This window comes from Puma concolor, chromosome B4, assembly GCF_028749965.1.
Source record: "Puma concolor isolate L17-30 chromosome B4, mPumCon1.1.hap2, whole genome shotgun sequence".
Classification (NCBI taxonomy): domain Eukaryota; kingdom Metazoa; phylum Chordata; class Mammalia; order Carnivora; family Felidae; genus Puma; species Puma concolor.
In genome coordinates this window covers 27,576,641-27,601,892 of record NC_141673.1, presented here as the reverse complement: position 1 = coordinate 27,601,892, position 25,252 = coordinate 27,576,641, and the positions used below count along the sequence as shown (strand labels likewise).

The 25,252-nt window shown below is 42.7% G+C and overlaps 2 long non-coding RNA genes across 2 annotated transcripts in view; one reads left to right on the top strand and one right to left on the bottom strand.

The window, feature by feature from the left end:
• LOC147578980 (uncharacterized) overlaps window positions 1–25,252 on the bottom strand; it is a 347,058-nt gene that overhangs the window by 167,534 nt on the left and 154,272 nt on the right. Inside the window, exon 6 of the long non-coding RNA XR_015253435.1 lies at window positions 19,270–19,569. This is a non-coding gene — a long non-coding RNA (uncharacterized LOC147578980). The remainder of the gene's footprint in view (window positions 1–19,269; window positions 19,570–25,252) is intronic.
• LOC147578981 (uncharacterized) lies at window positions 831–4,934 on the top strand. Its single transcript, XR_015253099.1, has 2 exons — window positions 831–1,350; window positions 4,608–4,934. It is a non-coding gene; the product is annotated as an uncharacterized LOC147578981 (long non-coding RNA).

The window sequence follows — 25,252 nt, the reverse complement described above, 5'->3', positions numbered from 1 at the left end:
AAGATCTACTTCCTTGGCAACTTACAAATATATAGTCCAGTATCGTTAACCCTTGTTGCCATGCTGCACATTACAGTCCCAGAACTTAATTTATCTTATAACTGGAAGTCTGTGCCTTCCGACCACCTTCATCCATTTCACCTGCCCCCCACTCCCTGCCTCCGGCAACCACTCAACGTATATTTCTTGATCAACAAATTCTAAATTACAACTTCTCTCAGCTAGGAATCCTGGAACTTAATATTTAACTTTTTGCCTTAAAAAGGCCTCTGCTACATGAGTTCATTAAGAAAGCAATGGGACAATGATGCTTGTCAGTAACTCAAAGAACTGCACTAAAACAAGGGGAAGAATCAAGTCTACAATAAAAACGTTTGAGTCAGTATCTATTTATTTGTGTTGTTCCAGGAAGGACTGAGGGTGGCTTATGAAGATGCATACAATTAAGCAAGATGCAATCTACTACAATATAAATGAGGAAGGAAAAAAGACCAAGAAAATAGGATAGAAAGCACATGGCAGTGGTGAAGTGAGGACATAAAAGACGTGCCTTGAAATTCTAGGTGCTTCTAAGCACTGAGCAGTTTGACTCTCCCTTTGTACACAGCGAAAGGGAAAAGGGAACCATTATCAGACACCTAATTCATACTGCTTCTTAAACAAATACACACTGGCTTCTCACAAGAAGACTGACTCTTTCAGCTGGCAAGATGAGAGAAAATTCAGGAAGGACAGCATCCCCAAAGCATACTGTTGCAAAGGATCAAACGCCGAGTTTAGCCAAAACTTGAGTCAGTAATTAATCCAGTACAGCTCTTCCAACGTTTGCCGTAAATTACTTTGCCTTCTTAAACAGGCAGAAAAGAGTGATTTGCTTCCATTTCATACACCAAGTCAATTACACAGATAAAAATAGAAATAACGTGTCCTAGCAAGTGTAATTCTCCGTCCCATCTTACGTCCAGATGTGCTTCCAAATTAGGATCTTTCAGTGCTCTCTAGAACTCTCCCATGGTGACCTTTTACCCCATTTTATTTTCTCTTACGTTGTCCTGTGGCAATTTCCCCCGTTGTAACTGTTAGCCTTGGCACCCCCGGAGCCCTCAGCGAGGTAGAAAAACAGATGGCCTGTAGGAGCAGGCAGTCAGGAGAAGACAGCACAGAACTAGATGAAATGGCCAAGCTGGGACTCTCGGGGATACATTGTGGAGACAGTGTCCAATCAGTTTCTGAAGAGAGGCTATGCCTGCAGCCCATGACTGGACTGGTCAGCTCACTGCTGACTGAGAAGTCCAGAAACAAGTCTGGGAACATCCCCTCTCCCTGGGCACCAGCAAACTCATGAGGCAGGTGAGTACCTTCTAGGCACCGGGCACTGAGCTAGAGCTAGGGAAAGATAGGCGGAAGGTACAAACTGAGCTACCGCCTTCAGGTTAGCTCGTCTATTATACAGGAATTTCAATATGGTAGTTACACACACCTGATCTGGATCCAGGTCCTAAATCCTACTTCCATTTTTGCTGTGTCACCCAGGACAAGTCAAATTCCTGGGGCTTCAGTTTTAGCATCTGTGGAATGGAGACAGCAACCACATTGTAGTGAAAACGCTTGGAACGGTAGTGGGCATAGCTTCCACCCCCAGACCACTGCCTCCTCCTGAGATCCCTGTCTGTGCAAGAGTGACCAAAATTGACTGTGTATGTGTTATTCCAGGCACTGTTCAAAGTATGTGACATATTTGAATTCATTTAATCTTTTTCATAGCCTTATGCAGAAGGTACTATTATCCACATTTTATACATCGGAGGCAGAGGGATTCAGTGCCTTGCCTAAGGTTCTCAGAGAGGCAAGATATACTAGTCATTAAGGGTGCCCACTCTGGGAACAAACTACCTGGGCTCTAGCTAGAAGTCGTGCGACCTTGGGCTAATTACTTCACTTCTCTGGGTCTGCCTCCTGCCTGTTTGCTCTCAACCCAGTCCCCATCTTCCCTGTGACTTCTGAGAATGACATTTCTGCCATCGAGTGTCGGGTTAGCTAGGCCAACGGGATGTAGTGGTAGAGCTTAACACGTAAAGAGGAGAGAAATGTCAAGGTCTGGGGTGGCCGCTCTGGAAGTGGCCGCATCTCCTCCTGGGCTCCAATTCCTGTTGGGCAGCCCCAGAACCTCAGCTCTGGTGACATCCCCTCCACACCAGCCACCCCACCCCCACCCCTGTAACTTGCAAAAGCAGCTTCCTACTGTTGCTCATTCCCAGGTTGCCTTGCCGCCCGTCCTCTACCTTTTGTGCTCTTGCCATACCCTCGTAGTAGAGCCCTGTATCTAGTTTCCTCTGGTGAGCTACTAGAGTAGCATCATTTTCCTGGTGGACTATGACAGACACATTTTGTACTTCCACTTCTTCACCTGCTAAATGCTGATTGTACCTACCTCACAGGGTTGCTGTGAAATTTAACAAGTGAATATATTTGAAGTACTCAGAACAGAACCAGCACAAAGCAAGTAGCAGCTATTCTGGAACACGCAGCCAAGGCACCAAATTCCCTTTAGGCTCTTAGGGAGGCGATCCTGAAGCGTAAAGGATGAGAAGCAGCAAACGAGGTAAAGCAAAAGGTAAAAGTGTTTCAGGCAAAGGGATTGGACAACCCGTGGCCAAGGAGTAACAGGGAGCAGGTGCCCTTCTAAGAATCAGGAAAGGAAAGAGATTCAGAAAGACTGGAGCATGTGGACAGCACAAGGTGAGAGGAGAGTCTGGAGAGAATGATGCTGGAAAGGAGAACGGGGCCAAATCGTGCCTTTTTCGTAATGTTAAGGGTGTTAAATTAGTTTTAAAAAGGAGGCCTTTAGACAGAAGTGGCTCTAAATGCCAGGGTGACTGACATAAGCAAACCAAAATCTAAGCCTGTAAATGCCTCCAAGTTAAGAAAGCGAAACTTAAGGGTAACCAATTACAAACAAGCTTATAACTAGGCTTAAAGTTACAACCAATCAAATAATTTCCTTTCTTGGTTTCTACATCCACTCTATGTAAGTCTTTCCCCTGGCTCCTGTCAAGGAAGCGCTCCTAACCACTTCCAGTTTGGGATTCTATTCCAATTAGAACAGATTTTTGCTCAAATAAACTTGAAAAACTTTTAATATGCCTCAGTTTATTTCTTAACAACTTTGACCCGAGGACAACAGGAAACCATTGGAGCATTTTAATTATCAGAGTGACACAGTGAATTTACAATTTAAAGAGATTTCTTTGGTTGCAATGTCAGCAGTATATGGGGTGGGAAGCAGAAAAGAGATGAAGGCAGGAAGAGCTGTTGGGAGCCCATTGTGTGTATCCAGTTAGGGGGCAATCGCTTGGACTCAGTGGTGACAGTGAAGTTATTCAGGAGTTAAGAGTGATGGGATGGGCATTGGATTGGAAGAGGCAGCCAAGGGAGAAGAGGGATCAAAAATGATGACCGGGTTTCTGACCTGGGTGAATGCAAACAGCAAGTAGCACAGCAGAGTTGTTCAAAAGATGGGCTCTGGCTTACACAGCCTACAGCCAAACCCTAGCTCTACCTACAGCTAGCTGTTGAACCTGTGGCAAGGCACCGAATCACTCTGTGCTTCAGATGTGTGGAATGGGGATAATATCTGTACCCTCTGTACCAGGTTTTCAAAAAGGTGAAATGAGGTAAAGCATGTCAGATGCTTGGAACAGAGCCGGTAATATCACGAGCACCATGAATCCCCATCACTATTAGAGATGAGGATCTCAGGAGAAGGCACAATCTCAGGGGTGGGAGCATCATGAATTCAGATCACTCAGTACTGACTATGAGACATCTATGGAACCAGAGAAAGAGCTCTGGTCTGCACATAAAGTGAGAACAGATAGGTTTATAGGGCACACCCTGGGGAATGTCAACATTTAAGTGACAGTTTCAGGAAGTGGTTTATAGTAAGAAATATATATTTGGCCATTGTCCCATTCCTGACAGACCTCCTAAAACCCTTCAAATTTCCTGTGATGAGAGCCATCAAGGTGTCTTTTGTGATGTTAATAGGTGACAGTTGGAAAGCACCTAAGGGTGGGGGCTGGTTTCCAGTGGAACCAACAGTATGATTTGAAGGTTAGAACTTTCATTCCTACCTCTCCCCAATCCTGACCTCTTGGGGGGGGGGGGGGGCGCGGGGCGGGGCGTGCGGGCTGGACGTGAATCAGTCACCAGCGATCAATGATTTAATCAATGATGCCTGGGTAATGAAGCCTCCATAAAAACCCAAAAGGACAGGGTTTGAGAGAACTGAACCCTTTCCTATAGGGTCTGGCACTGTCTGCAAGTGCATGATGTCAGAATTGAACTGAATTGTAGGACATCTAGTTGGGGTCAGAGAACTGCTTGCAAGCATGGGGGCAAAAAATCCACCCACTGGAATTGGAATCAAGAGTCATAGAGGCCCAGGAGGAAAGCAGAGAAAAGCAGGCAGAGAAGTAGGAGGGGAGCCAGCAGTGGCTGCAGTCCAGTTGTGAGCAGAAAACAAAGACCCCATAAAAATAGCAGGAGCCGGGCCTGAGAATTACTGGTGTAACTTGGGGTCTGCACTTCCCATCCTCTCCAACCAGGGGTCATAGGACATGGTAGCAAGAAGTGTGTCTCAGCTGACCTGTGAATGAGCAAACACCAGACGTCCACCCATGTCTGATCTTCTGTGCTGACCTTGGTGACTGGAAATGACACAACCCAATTTTTCTGGCGACTCCACTGAACCCCTGATCTTTTCCTTCATGTGACAAATCACACAGCAGATATTTCTTCTGAGTACAGATAGCTGCTCTGATTGAGAACAAGCATGAATTTGGTTATCTGCCTTCTCCTGTACATAAGGCCATTTATAGGTTCCTCATCTCCCTTCCAAGGTCCAAATAAACCTTCGAGTAATTGTAGCCTCAGACTTTTGTTTTGTTTTGTTAAAGACTCTGATTCCAGAAGGTTGTTCATCTGCTATGTTTATTAAAATCCCAAGACCTGGTCCAAGGCCTCGCTCCCAGGATTCTGATGACAATGCCAGCATTCTGTTCACCCAGAAGAGGTCTTTGCCAGAGGGCACCAGGAGGATTACTCTGATTCCATGCAGAAAGCTTGTGAAATGGCTTTCTATTCTGTCCAGCACAAGCAAGGGGAGTTGTTATTTTTATAAATGTCAGCAGAGCTTTCCACTATATAGTTTTGGGAGATGGTGATAAAACAAAGAGTACTTTTCTCTTGAATTCTGCTACCCCCAAACTTTCATTAACACTCAATTGATTTTAGGAAAGTTCAGCATTAAGCTTTCCACAGCACTTTGGCACAGTAGTACCTGTGCATTTGGGATAACACAATAATTTCTTACTTTAGAAAAAAAAGAATTACTCTGGCAAAATGAACCTTTTAGCTGAGGATGGACTGGTTCCATTTTTCATTCTTCCATTCTCAAGGTTAACTGGGCTGCTGAACTCTCCCAAGCTGCAAAGGAGGTACTAACCAGCATCCAAACCAGCTTGGAAGGGGCATGGAGAGAAACCAGAACTAAGGCTGGCCAGTCTGAAAACTAGTAAATGTTATCAAGTTAACAACTTCCCATTTATCAATAGGTACCCAATAAAAAGGGAATATGCATGAGTTTTTTTAAAAGCTTCACAAAAAATAAGGTGTATTAGCATAATTGACTTTACTATGCAGCAGTAATATAAATGGCAATCCACTCTTGTAGAATATTTGTGTTGAAATTAGGACATGGTAGCACATTCAAACACAAGAGCTAATGGAAGCTCTAAATATAGATTATATTCCATCTGGCTGACAAGAGCCTGCCTCAACACACTAACCAGAGGACCAAACCAGAGAAGGGAAATAGCTCTCAAAAATGCAAAAGAGAAAAGAGATTCACTTGGAATTTTATCTGGTAAAATATCAAGTCACAGAATCAAGTCATCTGTTTCATGGACTATTTTTATAACTCAGATGTTAATTTTGATGCTGTCTTTAGATGCATAAAAAGAGATTCTTCTCCCTTTAAACTTGAAAGAGTTTTGTTGAAGTAGGTACCTCACAGCTCATAAATGGCATTCAGTTGTTGAAAATAATTTTGACGATTCGGCTTTGACATTCCCTACATTTGCACAATAAACAGAGCTGCTGTTTCTTTTCTTCCAAAGCCATTTTAAACGTTCGCCCATGGGGACCATGTCCCCTTAGCATTTTGCAAGAGTTATGCTTTGCACTAACCAAACAACAAACTTTTGTTTACATAACAAAATTATTTTTTCCAGTTTCAGCTCTGCTTATTAACAAATTAAAGTAGGTATTTCTCAAGCCAACATTTCCTCTTTGTTTATGGTTGGAGATCTTGACCCATATGACAAAACAAAATCCACTGAGGAGCACAGAAAAGTACCAGCACACAGAAATGTGTCTTTGTAACAATCCCACGGCACACAAGCCATCGTGATAGCCAATGTACTCATAGAAAGTCAACAATGGCTATTTGCAGTTGATCCAGTCCCTCTATTTAGGAGGTTTTTGTGCCATAAATAGATCAGAGAGTCTTGCAAAATGTGTATTTATGGTTAAGCTTTTATGCATTTCAGAATTTGTTTGGAATATTGAGGCATACTATCCTGAGTGTGTTGTTTTCTTTTTGTGCAAACTCTGCTGAAAAACAAGAACAGTGAACAGGATGAAGAAAATGTAATCCAGGCCCTGGGTTGATAGAGAAGATCACCTCTGGGCTTGGGGCCAGTGGGGTTTTAGATCCCTTGCTGGGATCTCCACAGAAATTAACTCCCAAATATTAATCAGACACTGCCCCCCTCCCCACTTAAAAGCTTCCAATGGTTCCTAATCACTCTGAAATAAAACTTCTGACCCTGGCCAACAAAACCCTACACAATCTAGCCGCTTCTCAGACTTTACCAGCCCGGCTATGAGCTGAATTGTGTCCCCCCAAATTTATATATTGAAGTCCTAACCCCCAATACCTCAGAAATTGTGATTGGTTTGGAGATAGGGTATTTAAAGAAGTAATTAAGGTATAATGGGGTGATACGAGTGGGCCTTGATCCAGTGTGACTTGTGTCCTTACAAGGAGAAGAGATTAGACACGGGCAGGGATAAAGGAAAGACCATGTGAAGACAGCGGGAGAAGGCAGCCATCTACAAGGAAGTGAGAGAGGCCCGAGAAGAAATAAAACCTGCTGACACCTTGATCTTGCACTTCTAGCCTTCAGAACTTTGAGAATATAAATTTCTGTTACTTAAGCCACTCAGGCTGTGGTCGTTACAGCTGCCCTAACAAACAAATACAAGCCCATTCCCTCTCCACTCCTCCTCTGAGGATTTGCCTCCTTTCTGTTTCTTTCCATATGCCTGACTGGTTCCCACCACAGGTCCTCTGCACTAGCTGTGTGGTCCAACCAATATCTGCATGGCTCTTTCTTGCTTTTCAGGTCTCAAATATCACATCTTCAAAGACTAGATAATGTAGAGTAGTTCCCCTGACCTGACTTTCTTATCTTCTGTACCCCCCAATTAGCTCCCTGAGGACAGACATTATGTCTCTCTTGTTCACGACATTATCCTCAAGTCTTAGAACAGAGCTCGTCACTTGGTAGGAAACTCAGGAAATATTTTTTTAATAAGTGAATTAACAACCAAACTTTTTGTTAAGTCACTAAAATCAATTAATTGACATGAAAGGCCTGCCACAAGGTAAAGATAACAGAATTGGTTGGGGCAAATTGAACTGAACTGAATGGAATTGAATCCGGTAAATGAATACCAACCAATCTATAGAATTTGATCTTTAAAATTTCATCTTAACTCTCTGTGATCTAGTCTTGACAATGAAGTCTCTGTCTCTCAAAAATAAAGCAAAGAGGGATCTATTAAGAGAGAAGACTATCTGAAGATAGTTCCCTCTGGAGAAGACAATTAGAAGAAAGGGTGTCCAAGGAAGATAACTATCCACTGTGTTCCCTCTTGATCTGTTCAAAACTTTAGCCAGTGCATATATAACCTTTAGAAAGAAGCTTTACAAAAGATAAAACTAAGGGTCACCGAAGCTCAGTCAGTTAGGTGACATGCTCTTGGTTTGGGCTCAGGTCATGATCTCATGGTTGGTGAGCTTGAGTCCTGGAATGGACTCTGCAGCTGTCAGCACAGAGCCTGCTTGGGATTCTCTCTCTCCCCCTTTCTGTCTGTCCCTACCCCATGTGCTCTATCTCTGTCTCTCTCAAAATTAATAAACTAAAAAAAAAAAAAAAAGATAAAGTTAAGAGTTGAGTAATTACTTGCCTTAAGGATGTCAATGAAATGCTGGCCATTTCCCCATCTGTCCCAAGCACACCATCATTCCTACTTTCTCCCCTTTGTTCCTGTTGATAAGGCTGGGATGACCCTCCCACCCCCCAATGTCTTCCACAAGCTCTCCTGTCAACTGTACATTCCTGTAGTAGGTAGATCACTTTGAATTATGATTGTTTGCTTAACACATTTGTCTTAGCCTGACCTTCGTGAAGGTGGAGACTGGTCTTACTCATGTTAGTAATCACACAAGATTCAGCCCATCAAAGGGCTCTGGGGACACTTGTCGACGGAGTAAATGGAGAGTACTGCTCTTCCCCGAAGACTGCAGCTGACCCACCCAGCTCTCATCTGTGCTCTCCTGCACACCTCTGGATTCTTAGTATCTGCTCCTCCAGCTCCATAGAGCATATCAAGAAGGGCAAAAGAGAGCCCTCAGCCTAAGAAACACTTCACCAGAGGCCCAAGTTGAGATGCATTCTACTTACCTGTCTTAATCCAAAAGGAAAAAAATAAAGTGGCAGAGCCCTGTTAAGGCTTTAAAAAAAAAAGAGAGATATAATTCACATACCATAAAATTCGTTATTTTAAGGTTGTAATTCAGGAGTATTTAGTATAGTCTTATTGTGCGGCCATCATCACTATATAATTCCAGAATATTTCCATCACCCCAAAATGGAGCCCATAGCCATTAGCAGTCCCTCCCCATTTCTCCTCTCCCATTAGGCCCTGGCAACTACTACTCTACTTTTTATCTCCATGGATTTGCCTATTCTGGACATTTCATATAAATATAGTCATACAGTGTGCAGCCCTTTGTCTCTGACTTCTTTTATTTAGCATAATGCTTTCAAGGCTCATTTGTGTCACAGCATGTGTCAATACATCATTCCTTTTTATGGTTGAGTAATATTCCATTGTGTGGGTACATTTGTTTTTCTTTTCCTCAGTTGATGAACATTTGGGTTGTTACCACTTTTTGTCTATCATAAATAATGTTGCTATGAACACCCATGTACAAGTTTTTGTATGAACATATGTTTTAAATTATCTTAGACTATATATCTGGGAGTGGAATATTCTGGGTTATAAACACGCATAATAACTTTGTTTTTAACTTATTGAGGAATCGCCAAAGTGTTTCCACAGCAGCTGCACCATTTGACGCTCCCGCCAGCAATATAGGAAGGCAAGGCATTTTCTCTTAGAGATTAGATAATCCCAAAGGAAGGACATTGTCCTTTATAGACTGCCCAAGGTCAAAAGAGAGAGGCAAGAGATGTTTTATTAGGGAGGAAGGTGTTTTATTAGGGGAATGAATGGCTCACAAAGTCCTGCTGACTCATTTTCAGGCAACTTTACCATGGCCTTATAGTTCACATTGAAACTATGTGCTCAATCTTAACACGAAGTGCCTGGGTGTCTACAGCACCTTTGTTCCAAGCAGCATAGCACCTTGGAGACATCATTTAATATGTGCAGTTTTGTTTCCTATTCAGCAGGGAGAGACAGGTCTTCCTTTGCCCACTTAGCTTTATTTCTGGGAATGAGCTTTTCAAGATGTAGGAAGTTCAGCCTTGCTTTAAGCCATCAAGCTGCTTGAATGGATATCATCCATTATTTCAGAATTTTTATTCAAACTTTAGGTTAAGGAAAATTTTTATGTCTAATGGCTTTGGGAAGTTAAAAAGACATAAGAGGTTCTGTGTGTGTGTGTGTGTGTGTGCATGTGCGTGCACATGCATGCACGTGAGTATGTGTGTATGCATATGTGTGCCTGTGTGTGTGGGCACCACAGAATGAGGGGTACATGCTGTCCATCAGTAACTATCAACTAACAGAAGCCACCACCTACCCTGTGTATGGCAGCCAGAACCTACCATCACACTGGCAGATACTAAGTTTCTGTGCCTCCTTGAAAGAAAGCAACACTGACTGTGAATAAAAAAAGATTTTAGGGGCGCCTGGGTGGCTCAGTCGGTTGAGCGTCCGGCTTCGGCTCAGGTCACAATCTAGCGATTTGTGGGTTCAAGCCCCGCGTCAGGCTGTGTGCTGACAGCTCGGAGCCTGGAGCCTGCTTCGGATTCTGTGTCTCCCTCTCTCTTTCTGTGCCTCCCCCGTTCATGCTCTGTCTCTCTCTGTCTCTCAAAAATAAATACATGTAAAAAAAATTTTTTTTAAAAAGAATCTGAATCTAAGGTTTATATGCATGCAACTTATGGATGGAGTAACAACAAATGGAAGAAATATATTTACAAATGAAAGTGAACCTACATTTACTTCGCTAAAATTGATTTTTTTTCCTCTCATCACAGTTTTCTCTATCACACTATTCAACTTCCCTGAAAGAATCAGCACAAAGGTAAAAACACAACAAAACTCCCTCCCTGTTCATAAAACTCCTGTCCTGACTCCCAGTCCACACCCTAAATAAACAGGCAAGACTGCCCATGTCCTAAGTGGATATCTCCCAAAGGCCTTGAACCTAAAGAGAACCTGCTTCCAAGGAGAGGCCATTCCATCCACCCAACTTCCTCGGGCCCCACAGCTCCTCTCTAACGACAGGCAGCCACAGTGGCTCAGCTGATCTCGGCAGGTGCAACAGCAGAGAGGGGGAACAGAGGTTAAGAGGGGAGCCAGGTGGGCGAGGTAGCAGATGAGGCCAGCTGTCAATCAGCTGTCACTCAACAGCCTGCCCAGCGCTGCTCTCCTGCCTGAGGCTGTGGGGAAGTGTTCTGAGTGGTGTTCCAGGATAGCTCCCTTCCGGCGTGCCAGCAGAGGCAGAGGCATCCTGTGATAAGCTCTGAAACGCAGAGGAGAAAGAAAAACTACAGAAGCAGAGTAGCCTGGACCCTCCCCATCACACCGCTAAGCCTCCACTTCTCCAGCCCTAAAGCAGAGGTGGGTCAACATGACATCTGAGAGAATACATGTAAGAGCGTTGCTCCTAAATGAATGAAAAACTCACTAACTCAAAGTTAGAGGTTTGAAGGCTTGAGGTTCTGTCAGCACCACCTGGAGCACCTGTCGGAACGCAGACTACAGGCTTCACCCCCAGAGGTTCCATTCATTAGGGTAAGGCCTGCAAATTTGCATTTCTACCTTCCCAGGCAGGGGATGTTGCTGCAGCTGGTCAGGGACCACACCGTGAGAACCATATAAAAGCACAGTGCTAAATATCAGCTAGTGTTATAACGGGTGATCACACGGTATGTCCATACTGAGTGGTGAGAAGGAAACAAAGTCACTGTCCAGAAAAAGCAAGAAAATAATAAAACATATATAAATACAAAACATATAGTGCTACATTGACAGTACTCAAGTACTGCAATTTAGTCTTTCAAGCCAGAAAGACTAGGAATTAATCAGACAGACATTTTTGACCAACCCCCGTCCTCCAACTTAACAGAAGCAGACCAAGCCCCCCAGTCTGGGCCTGGAGCCCCACTCTCCTACCAAAGGGAGAGGAATCTGAGGGAAATTCTTCTCTCCAAGTCTCAGTCCGGGGGCCGCAACCTTGAACTCAACCACCCTCTTCCCTTCCAGATGTCAGAGGGAGAAGCCTCTCAAGGGAGAGGGTACCCTGGAACCCATTTCCTCCTCTTCCATGTTCTTTGCCTTCTTGCCTGGGGAGCTAAGAAGCTGGGCTGAGTGCAAAGTGACTTTCGCTGCAAAGCTCACCAGACCCTGATAACAAGGTCATGAAAACCTACACAAACTACTTAATGCATGTGGGACTTGTGCATGTGGTACAGCACATCCCGTGTTGGAAGCGATACTTTTCTGTTGCTGGTAATCCCTCTTTTGACCTTGGAGCTCACCGAACAGCTCAAATCAGGTGGTATTTATATGTGGAACATGTGACATATTATGCCCTTTGGCTTAGTGACCCACACAGGAACCAAATGGAAGCTAGACTAGACATCAACGTTGTTCACACAAAGCAAATTGTTCAAATAAATTCCACTTAAAGAATGGTGATTTGGGGGAAGTGAAAGGATTCTCCCTAGATTTGTTTACTGTGAAGTAGAAGGGAAGAGCTTCTTTACTGGTTTGAAATGACATCTGATAAAATTACATGGAAGGTGATGAAACATCATCCTCTGAGCAACGGTTCTGATCCAGTTCAGTACCTCCTCCTCTCTCTTGCCACCTTCCCATATGAAAGGCTTCTCATATGAAAAGGCTAAGAAAGGCTCTCTCTTGCCACCTTCTCATATGAAAGGCTAAGAAAGCCAACCGATATAAAGTACAGTTGAAACTGAGTGCTAAAAACTTATCCATAATTAAGCTAGGCAATTGCCTCCTGAAAATTAATTGGCACCAACTCTGAGCATACAAGTTGTAAAATCTATAAAGTTATAAAGCTAAAAATCTATGAAGTTATAAAATGTCCAATATCTCATTTTTCTATGTCCCTCCATCCAATTTCCTCTCAAACATCTGCCTCCCTCTCTCTCTCTCTCTCCCTCCCTCTCCTTCTCTCTGAGTCTCCTGCCTTCTCTCTCACTATATTTATTTCATAAACCTGTTTGCAAGAAAGGAAAGAATCCTGGGTTAGTCATTCACACTTTAGTGTGAATTAAGTCAGTGAGTCAACTCTCACAGGAATGAGGTTTCAAGCCATAGCTCTAATTGTGGAATGACTGTTTTGAACCCCTTTAAGGATATCTCATGGAACAGCTAAATTTGGGGAAGAGGAGAGGAACTGCTCAAATCTGCCTGTGCATAAAGGCAGCCCTGAGTCCAGTTTTGAGAAATGAGAGCCTTCAGCTCACTCCAAACTGAAAGTGAATTCAGATTAATTCACAGACATTGAGTGAGAGTTATCATTTGTCCTTTGGGGATTTATTGGTTTCAAACCCTTCTCTTCTCTAGGCTTCAGAAACATCATTTCTTTTGTTTTCTTTAAGTTTATTTATTTTTATTTTGAGAGAAAGAGAGAGAGAAAGAAAAAGAGAAAGGAGGGGCAGGGAGAGAAGGAGAGAGAAAGAATCCCAAGCAGGCTCCATGCCATCAGAGCTGAGCCTGATGCAAGGCTTGAACTTACAAACTGTGAGATCAAGACTGGAGCTAAAACCAAGTCACACGCTTAACTGACTGAGCCACCCAGGTGCCCCGAAACATCATTTCTGATGGCCCGTGTCAGCCTGGTAGGATCTATTCTCACTCGACACCTGGTCTCTCTACTCTAGAAGCCCTTTCCACCAGCAAGTTTTGTTTTTTTTTTTAAAAGACCCAACATGAGCTGCTTGGGCCAAATGTGGCTGCGAATCCTTCAACAAATGTTCTGCTCTGGTGAGCACGACCCTCAGAGTAGAAAGTTGATAGTGCTCTGACATATGGCTGGTCCCCTGGAGTTTCTCACTCTTCCCTCAGCCGGAAGAACTTCAAAACTCTGAGCCAGTGGAAAGTTCAGTTTGTTCCAAGCAGGAGAGACAAGTGTGCTCCCAAAATGAGTACTGGCATTTGGAAATACCCGAGGGTATTATAAATATAATCTTTCTGAGGTGTGAGTGTGTGTCAGAGAGAAAGAGATAGAGTGTGTGTGTGTGTGTGTGTGTGTGTGTGTGTGTGTGTGTGTGTGTGCATGTGATGACAGAAAGGGGTGTGAGCACAGGCCCAAAGCCAACAAGTATCAGTGTCAAGAACATGAGGTCAGGCATAGAGAAGAATGTCCACTATGTGCTCAATACTAAATTCAGAATTTTCTACTGCTTCTTCCCTGTAGAAGTGGGGGAAAGGGAATGAGGGAGGAGGAGAAAAAAATGAGGGAAGGAAATAGAGAGAGAAGCAGAGACAAGATGGAGAAAGAGACATGAGTAGGGATGAGGAGAGAGAGGAATAGGAAGTGTGGAGTCTTGCCTGACGTAGAACAAAAGGCCTAGACTGAGAGGGGCATTGGGTGGCTCAGTCGGTTGAGCGTCCGACCCTTGATTTTGGCTCAGGTCATGATCTCACAGTTTGTGAGTTTGAGCCCCACATGGGGCTCCTCTCTGACAGTGCAGAGCCTGCTTAGGATTCTCTCCCTCTCTCTCTGCTCCTCCCCTGCTCTCTCTCAAAATAAATAATTAAAAAAAAAAAAAAAGGCCTAGACTGAAAGAGAGAGAGTCAGAATGAAGGACTGCTGATCAATCACAGGTCCCGCCACCAGTTACAAGTGAGTCATTCTGCCTTTATTGCTCTGCCAACTATCAGCTTTCATATCCAAATGGTCCACCTCTCCCATAATGCTATGCCAAAGCTAATCCACCATCCACAAGGCATTCTATTTCCTGCCAGAGACGGGCTTGTTCGGGTGGGTCTTAGTCCCTTCTGTGTCTCTGGAAATGCTGCCAGTCTCTGGGGCTGAGGCATAGAGTGAAGGGAGGTGAAGTGATCTTGACCTTACAAGAGAGCCCCTGTGACCTTCACTGCTCTTTAATGAACTGAGCTGACCGGCACAGGGGCACTTAATCCTTTATGTGCCATGGCTCCCAGTGGCAAGCTGGTAAAGCCTATAGACAACTTCTCAGAATAATGTTTTAAATACATAAAATTACAAAAGAAAACAATTATACTGTTATGGTCATCAAACACTTAAGTAATGTACCAGAGTAACATGTGTACTCCTTTAGCAATGCTTTATTTCTAAAAAAAAAAAAAAATTTTAAGGTTTATTCTTGAGGCAGAGAGTATGAGCAGGAGAGGGGCAGAGAGACAGAGGGAGACAGAGAATTCAAAGTAGGCTTGGCACTGACAGCAGAGAGCCCCATGTGGGGCTCAAACTCACGAACCGTGAGATTATGACCCGAGCCCAAGTTGGACACTCAGCTGTCTGAGCCACCCAGGCACCCCAATCAATGCTTTATATACTAAGACCTGATGAAGGGTCAAAAAGCTACTGTCATTTCAAAGAGTGATGGGATGGGGCGCCTGGGTGGCTCAGTCGGTTAAGCGTCCAACTTCGGTTCAGGTCATGATCTCGCGGTCCGTGAGTTCGAGCCCCGCGTTGGGCTCTGTGCTGACAGCTCGGAGCCTGGAGCCTGCTTCGGATTCTGTGTTTCTTCCTCTCTCTGCCTCTCACCTGCTCATGCTCTGTCTCTCTCTGTCTCTCAATAAAAAATAAAAACGGTAAAAAAAAAAAATTAAAAAAAAGAAAAAAACAAAGAGTGATGGGAGATATTTTGAGATGTCTGCAATAACTATCAGGTGATGTGAAAAGATCTGTGATTTCAATGGTGACAAAGTCACAATGCTAATACCACTGCAGTCAAGTTGCCTGCACTCTTACCAGAAGGAAAAGCTAGATTTCAAAGAAAAGTTAAATAAAATAGAGATATGATTTCTTCCCGTTCAAATTCATGAACTAGAATAAAGGAAATAAAGGAGTGTCTGATGATAATAGTAACAGGAACTATACTAACAAAGCACCATCTCCTACAAGAACAACAGCAGACACGGCTGCCATGTTTGGAGACTCTCCTCTATACGAGGCTCTGGGATAAGTGCTTTCTGCATTTCATTTCCCTTCATTCTCACTATGAGGAAGGCATCATTTTGCCCACTTAACAGATGAGGAAACTGAGGCTTAGGGATTTTAGGGAACTTGCCCAGGATCACAAGTGATAAGCAGCCAAGAATGGGAGTCAGGCTGTGGCTGTCTGTCAGCCAAGCCCACATTCACCAAGAGTCCTTGAGAAAAAGGGGTGTGGAGGTGGGGAAAGAGAGAGAGATGAATGCCCAGAAGCACCGTTTCCTTTTTCTCATCCATACATAGTTCCTGTTGGTGTGTAATGGGGAGATAGGTGCCAGAGAGGATAGGAGCCTGTCGATCATGGACACCATCAAAAATCTTCTCAAAAACACTAAAAAGGAAGGGCTACGAAGGAGGACCAGCTCTATAAAGTCTCTATAAATAATACAGCATGGTAATGGCACATGAATAGACAGACAGATCACCTGAACCTGGGTGGGCCCTACTCTCCATGCAGCCACCAACGTGATTCATAAGCAGGTACTACCCCTGACTGAATCACACACACTGGTGTCTCCACAAGAAGACTCTGCCAGGTTTGAGGGAGGAAGGAGAACTAATTTTTCAAAATGCTGTTCAAACAGGATCTGTTTCTGTTTAGGTCATCAGGTAAGACTTGCACATCAATCAGTAAGTCACAAGACCAGACTAAGCTTAATTTAATGCAACCCAGGATTGTATTGGCTTTCTTCATGGTCACATTACACAGATGACTCAAACTGGATTGATTTTCAAGTATAATCTCTCCACCTTTGTTGTACATATTGCTGCTAAGCCAAGTCACATCCTGACAGTGTGCCATTGGTGTTTTGGACGCAAATACAGTATCTTTCATTTATCCCCATTAAATTTAACTCTATGGCCATGTCATATCATGCAAACCCTTGGCTGTCCATTTTTGCTTTTTGTTTTTTTGATTTTGTTATTAATGAGCATATCCTAATGAGCATATCCTGGTGAACACTGCTTCTTCTCCTTCACTAGTATTTCAACAATCTCATTTATTTATTTATTTATTTACTTACTTATTTATTTTAATGTTTATTTATTTTTGAGAGAGACAGACACAGAGTGTGAGTGGGGCAGGGGCAGAGAGAAAGAGAGACGGAATCCGGAGCAGGCTCCAGGCTCTGAGCAAGTGGTCAGCACAGAGCCTGATGCGGGGCTCGAACTCACAAACCGCGAGATCATGACCTGAGCCGAAGTCAGTCGCCCAACCAACTGAGCCACCCAGGCACCCCTTAACAATCTGGTCTAGAACCTGATGTGAGATAACCAGGAAAGTACACAGCTTGCAGAATTTGCTTTCTTTCTTCTTAAAAAACCAGATGGGCATTTGCCTGTCTTTCATCTTCTCTCCCACATCCACAATTTGTCATAATTCTCTCAACTCTGGAATGTCATTTCTTTAGGCCAACAAAATGGACAAGTTTGAACACCTGCACTTTCACTCATCTTAAATGTCTGTTACCTTTTTATCAGTGCTTGTTCGATCCTTTTCAGTTCAAGGATCGTTCTACTTTATGTATTCAATGTATGTGGGATACTGACTATGTTCTAGGCACTGAAAATTCAAAGAAAAATATGTTCCCTGACTTTTGGGAAGCTTTCAGCTTTTTGGAGAAAACGAAAGTACAAATCGATAAACAATAATATGTGGTAATTAGAAGTCAAAACAGGTTATATTATAAAGAGAATCTATTGACTCCTGTAACTGTAAAGTCTTGTCATGTAACAGGACAGGCTTCAGGCATGGTTTGATTAGGGCTCCACTAGTGGTTTGCTGGAAAGTGTGTACAACAACTAATTGACTCTCTGGAGAACAAAGCCCTGACTTACAGTGTTTACCGATTTCCATGTTGTAAATACCCCCACCATGGCCTATTTCAAGCTAAGAGTATAAAATCACGAAACACAGAATTGGAAAGAGAGGTGCACAATCACCTGTGGCCTGATGACTGATGTAGCTCCAGTCCACTATTACCACCCTCATTTCTCTGTAAGTTTCTCCATTCTTCCATGGTCTATATGCTGGTTTTGTCCTGATGATGCAACCAGCAGCTGAGACTATACACTTTCTTCCGGCATCTAATGGAGGAGAACATGCTTCTCTACTCTTAAGTACCAAAAAATTCCTGAGCTCCCTGAAATAATCACTGTACCCAAAGAACACTCCCAACTGGGCTGGCCTTGAGCAATGTGTTTAAATAAGTAATAGTAACTGCTTTGCAAGGCTCTCCATTTCACCTACCAAGTGCTCCTTGTTGGATAGAATTGGCACCAAAATCATGTCTTCTAGAAGGTGAAATTATCAGTAGGACGAGAAAATAGCTTATTCACATTTGTCCATTTTAGTGGCTACACCAACCAGATTTTCCTTTCAGGACTGAAACTCCCATCCTCCACCGCTGGGATGGGTGATTGTTGATGGTTCATAAGTGAGTTCCTCTACAGGCATTGCTCTAGCCAATAGGCGCTGCTTGCCCCTTTTGGGAAGAAACTGCTGGTCAATGGGCAGGTACAAAAGCCTCGCCCTGCCTCAATTCAGACCTCTCTGAAGGGATATCCCAGCTCCAGAGCTCCCCTGGAGGATCAGATGAGGCCTTTACTGCAACCGCACAGCAGGTCAACTTTCCCTACTGCTCCATTGGATTTCCCTCTCTGTTAACATCCTTCCTGTGAGCCTTCCCCACTAACTCTCTTGCATGCAAATCTCTGTGTCTATTTCCAGGCAACATCATCTGCAATGCCCATCCCTGAACCAGTCACTGGGTTGTTTTACACAAATCAAGTCTCATCACTGAAGCTGGAGGTGGGGTCAGTCCCACTGACATTCCATGCTTGCCCCACTGTTTGGGGGGAGGAGGATTTGGATGGACAGTACTATCTGTGTCACAATACAACATGCTGAGTGATGTAAAAGACACACAAACAATATCAAAGTCCAATAACTGTTGTACTGTAGGTGCTAAGAAAAAGGAAAGCAGCCCCTGACACCCACAAATAATCACAGTTAGACCCCAATAGTATTACAAGCTGGTCTGACACTCATAGCCAGGCCATCTTGTTCTCCAGTTGGACATAAATAATCTCATAGTACGCCAACCTCAGATAAACTTACTCTGAACCATGATAAAGAACAACAAAACAAGTTCACAGTAAATTTGTAATTTGTAAATTTTTACAAATTTGTAATTTATAATTTTGTCTATGCCAAGACAAAAACAAGGTCACTGTGCCACCCATAAAACACCAAAGCATAGAAACTGCCCTTTGCTCTTTGGTGGTTTCCAATCTAGAGAAGATTTTTGAGTTAATAGACCCTCCCCAAATCACCCAACCAAAGCCCAAATCTTAAAAGTTCTCTGTGACACTCTGTTATGCCCCATGGAGTATGTTTTCCCTCCATCAATGAGTAATAAACCTACCTTGTCTCATTGTTGGTGTGTTCCTGGTGGTCTTTGGCTGAAGGGCACTGACAGTATTCAATCAGCATGTGGGGATGAGTAACTCCTATTTCAGGGGAGCCTTCACAGAGGAGGTGAACCTTGAGCTGGTTCTTGAAGGATGATTGGGCTTTTCTAGGCAAGCAGGGTCAGAAAGAAGCCTTTCCCAGGCAAAGGTTGGCAGTACAAAAATGAGGATGAGGAGTCCACGTGGGTGGGATATGGGGTGAACTGGGAGGGTACTGGGACCAAATGTGCAGATCCTTGTAGGTCCACTTAATCCTGTCAACAAAGAGGACAGAAGTTGGAGGTAAAGAGCTCTAAATTTGAAATCTGGTTGAAAGAATAATTACCCGAGTAACCATAATTTTTTTTTCCTAGCCCTTTTTCCTTTTTTTTTTTTTTTAATATGGAGTGGCGTAGGAAGAGAGGGAAAGACACTTGATTTTATTAAATCAAAATTGCATATTTTGAGTTTCTCCAGTTTTCTTAATCTTAAATTTAAGGCATATGTCTGGCAACACCAAGCCCTTTACTCCCTAGTTATCATGAATTCTGAGAAGATCTAAAAAATTGGGGCCAGTGGTGTAAGTCCTGGTATGAATCCAAAAGCCAAGAACCAGGAGCACAAATGTCTGAGGGCAGGAGAAGGTGGACGTCTCAGCTCAACAGAAGAGCAAATTTGCCCTTGCTTTTCGCTCTGTGAGGGCACTCAATGGATTGGATGATGCCCATTTGCATAGGGTAAAGTGATCTTATTCAGTCTCCTGATTCAAATGCTAATCTCTTCCAGAGACACTTTCACAGATACAACCAAAAAATAATGTTTTACCAGCTATCTAGACACCTTTTAGCCCAGTCAAGTTGGCATATAAAATTAATCATCACCCCTTGGTAACTGGTTGTAAGAGTACAGTTCTATATAAATGTTTGTTAATTACAGGTCTTTAGAAAATGACAGGTTTCTGATAAACTGAAGCAGACTGAAATGCCCCCAGTTTTATAAGTCCTCCCTGGTGCTACCCTGGATCGCAATTATAGAGAATTTTGTGTATATTTGGGAAATCCATGTTTTCATATTTTTACTACATGTGTATTGATAAATCATTTAAGTATTATTTTGTGCTTTTAGACAGAAGTAGTATCACAATGTGTATCATTTTGTGATGTCTTTTTTTTAACTCAGTATTATGTTTTGGGGTCCAGACTTTTTGTTAATATATGCAGAACTCTTAGTGCCAGTAAACATGTGAGTATTAACCATTATTTTCATAATTATTAATATGAGGCTTTATATCATTCCTTGTAGTCACTTTATAGTAATGAGCACTTTATTATACTACATTTTATTTATTCATTCTTCTATTGGTGAATATTTAGGTTATTTCCAATTTTCTGCAATTATAAACAAACAATACCCCATAGAATATCCTTAAGCAAGTCATGTTCATGTGTTCAAGAGTTTGTACTTACTTAAAATGGGTTGTAAAGAGAATGTATTTTAAGTTTTGTTAGCTATTGTCAAAGTGCTCCCCAAAATGTCTGTAACCATTGGTTTTCATAATCAATGTATGAGAATCCCTACTTTTCTAGATCTTTGCCAAACACTGTGTCAGATTTTTCAATCTATTCACTAATTTTTTTAGTTCCTGTTCACTAATAAGTGAGACGGAACTTTTTTTCCCTACATTTATCGACCATTTAGACCCTTAACCTTTTCCAGGATCACAGAACTCCTTGAGAATCTCCCTTAGAAAAACACACCTGTGGGGCACCTGGGTGGCTCAGTTGGTTGAGCGGCTGACTTCGGGTCAGGTCATGATCTCACGGTTGTGAGTTCAAGCCCCGCATCAGGCTCTGTGCTGACAGCTCAGAGCCAGGTGCCTGTTTTGGATTCTGTGTCTCCCTCTCTCTCTGACCCTCCTCCACTCACGCTTTGTCTCACTGTCTCTGAAAAATGAATAAACTTAAAAAAAATTTTTTTTAAAGAAAAAGAAAACCACACCTGTGCACCTGCACCATACTTTGTATACATATTGAGGGGCTTCATAAAGCCCTTAAAGACCATCCATGAACTCCTCAGAGCAGAGACTCTCCAACTGTTAATGGATATAAGAACCATCTGGGAAGTTTGTTGAAAAGAAGATTCCCATGACCCATCTTCAGGGATCCTGACTCAGGGTGTCTGGGTAGAGCCCAAAGGGTAGTTGCAGGTGATAATTATAAGAAAGACAGCTTTAAGGGTTCCTGGACTCCAAGTAAGAAATCCTATTTCCGCTTTCCAAAATTTTCCTTTTCCCATAGCTATGAAACAAAGGATAAAGTCACTAAGCTTAATATTCAAACTCTAACTTGCCTTCACACTGACGTTGTTTCTACTTTTAAATCCAGAGTTACTACTGCAGGCACACTTTGTGCCTTTCATCAAGTTGGCTAGGAGGGTGCGTGAAAGGATGAAGAAACAGGATTACATGTGATGCAAAGAAAGACACAAGGAAGGGGAAAAAATTAAGAAATTCTAAGCTATGCCAAAAATGCTACATAAAAAGCATCTCCCTACTAAATATGAACAGCTTGTGTTTGGAATGGCTTGTGTACTAATTTTAATACATGAGCAAGCTCATTTTTTCTCTGTTAGATATTTTCTTTTAAATTTATTCTTGTTGCTGCTGTTGTTGTTGTTGTTGTTGTTGTTAGATACTTTAAAGATCCTCTTGTGAAAAGAAAGAAATAAATTGTTTCCTCCCAGATCTAAATTCACATATGTGACTATTGTAAGAGGAAGAAAATTGATCTCCTCAACTGCAAATAAGACATATTCTGTTTAAAAACCTAGTACTTAGGAAGCCATGAACCAAAGAGCTTGCAGTGCATTTTCAGAGCAGTTAAGCATCTTTTTGGTATGAAGATGATTTTACATTGATACATTTCTCCCCTTTCTTTTTCAGGCCAGCAGTTTTCAATAGAGAGTTAATCCTTGTTTTTAACTAAGTCACACGCAAATGCATTCCTCACTGAGCTGTTCAAAGGCCAGCATCCTCTTGAACCTTCTGTAATTCGGTTTGGCAAATGATTCCAGGAACAAGAATTAGGATCCGGTTCTAGGACTTTAGAATGACTCACTAGTTAACTTTGGTCTAGTAACAATAGAAAAATGACCGTTGCTCTATCTATGAAACTGGGACAGTGATGCCAGCTGCTTGTCTCACACAAAGGGATGAAGGAGGGCCAGGCTTGTGAGATAACAGGCATCATGTGGGTGGGAAAGAGGAGGGTGCCAAGAAAGAGCCAGAAGACCACAAAGGAGGCAACCTGACACAGAACTGAAGGAAAGCTATGAGTAGGATGTTCTGTAAACAATGGGGAAAGCTAAATGAAGTCAAATCCCATCCCTTGTCCTTCTGGAGACTAGCTTTTTACTTTCATTGGTAATTCATTGGGTTCAGAGTAAAAATGATGGCCCAGGCTTTCTGAAACTTTCTGAGCTCATTATCTTGTTCATTTGGCAATATATTACTTCCCATATTATATAGATTTTCCAGTCTAGACTGTATGCTTATTAAACATGATAATTGTGATTGATATATAAGTGTACATATGTGTGTGCGTGTGTGTGTGTGTGCACGCACGCACATGCACACAAAGTAAAATGCCTGGAACTCTCAATATAAACACTGTGTATGTTCAGTGAATGAATTCTTACATACAGAGTAAAACAATACACACACACACACACACACACACACACACACACGCATCAGCATTTCCCCCCCAGGATTCAAGCCAGCAAAAAAAGAGCAATGGTGAGGGGGAGGTGTTGAGGAGACACTTCTACTTCCATATTCATTCCTGCCTGTATTATTTATGATCTAGATACAACTGCAGTTAATGGAGACTGAGTAGTCATGACTTAAACAAAATAGAATTATATTTCTCTCTAATATAATGTGGCTGCTCCATAGTGTCCAAACTCAAGTTCCTTCCACCTTTCTTAGGGTGTTATTCTCATCTGCATGGTCCAGGTAGCTCACCACAACATCCACATCCTGGCTCAGTTGGAAAAGAAAGGAGAGCACATCTTTCCTTGCAAGAACACATCTCTTCACGGCCCTTTGGCTAGAACTTAGTCACATGATCACATGCCTAGCTGCAAGGGAGCTTGGGAAATGTAGTCCATATTCTGGGTAGCCAAAAGTCCAACTAACAATCAGTGTCCTCTAACGAAAAAGAAGGGAGAAATGAATATTGAGACAATCAGCCATCTCTGTCACACTGTCCAGCATTAAAAAAACAAAAGTAATAAAGATGTGGATTTCCCAAAGTTGCTAGAAAAAAAGCTCCAATGGGGGCGCCTGGGTGGCGCAGTCGGTTAAGCGTCCGACTTCAGCCAGGTCACGATCTCACGGTCCGTGAGTTCGAGCCCCGCGTCGGGCTCTGGGCTGATGGCTCAGAGCCTGGAGCCTGTTTCCGATTCTGTGTCTCCCTCTCTCTCTGCCCCTCCCCCGTTCATGCTCTGTCTCTCTCTGTCCCAAAAATAAATAAAAAAAAAAAAAAAAAAAAAAACGTTTGAAAAAAAAGCTCCAATGGACTCAGAAGTAGCCGGCACTTGCTGGTATCATGAGTGTACTAATCTACATACAGTCATTCCAGATGTTCATTCAGGGAAAAGATCATTCTCAACTTTGCATATTTGCCTTTGAAAAGCCTGAACCTTCTTGTATTAATTTCTGCTACTTTCCAACTTCCTTTCCTATGTCAGCTTTGGGTTTTTATACTACAGATAAAATTTTATGGTTTTTGACCTCTAGGACAGTAAAAGCCCACTTTGATTACTGTGCATACAAGACTAGAAGTGAATGCATTTGGTGTGAAATCAGGGACCTGACTACATTCAACTTGAAAAATAAGAACAAAAAGCCAGTGAGCATGTTCAGAGTGGGGATGATCAGACAATCGACTAGTCATAAAAATTAAAGCAACCATATAATAGTTAAAATCTAAGGAGCTCCCCTCTTTTTGCTAGATGGGATGCTGCCTGATTCCTGGATTGCTTAATAAAAAAAATTAGATTTTCAAATAAAAAAAATGTTTAAAATCTATTGAAGACTTACTTTCTGCCAAGTGCTTTATCTGCATTATCTTATTTAGGATGCTAAAAGAAAAAAAAAAGAGTTGGGGAGGGTGGTACTACAACTATCTTCATTTTCAGCTGAGGAAACTGAGCTTGAGTGAGTAATTTGCCCATACTACCCAGCTACCAAGTGGCAGAGCCTGGACTTGAACTCAAGAAGTTAACACTAGTATTGGTACCTTTAACCACTGGCCTTATGCTGCCATGCTGGTGGCATGGAGGACCGTGAGCATTGTCCCAGCAGCCTTCCTGCCAACAGTCACATGCATAGCTATTGACCCTGTCAATCACTCTATCTGCAAGCATGATGGTGGGGGACATAAACAAGAGAACAAAAATCCCAAACTTCAGGATTTAAAGTTGTCTTAGAAAATTAAAGCCTCAGGGCACCAGGGTGGCTCAATCGTTAAGCATCTGACTTTGGCTCAGGTCATGATCTCACAGTTTGTGAGTTCAAGTCCCACATCGGGTGAGCTTGAGCCCTGCACTGGGTGAGCTTGAGCCCAGCTTTGGGTGAGCTCGAGCCCTGCTTTGAGTAAACATGAGCTGGGCTTTGGGTGAGGCTACTTTTCTCTCTCTCTCTCTCCTTCTTTTCCTCTCTGCCCCTCACTAACTTGCGTCCTCTCTCTCAAGAAGAAGAAGAAGAAGAAGAAGAGGAAGAAGAAAAGAAAATGAAAGTCTTTTTACAATGAAAAAATTTCAGAAAAACTTTAAATATATTAAAAATAGTTCTACAGGGGCACCTGGGTGGCTCAGTCCCTTAAGCAACCGACTTCGGCTAGGGTCATGATCTCGCGGTTCATGAGTTTGAGCCCCACATTGGGTTATGTGCTG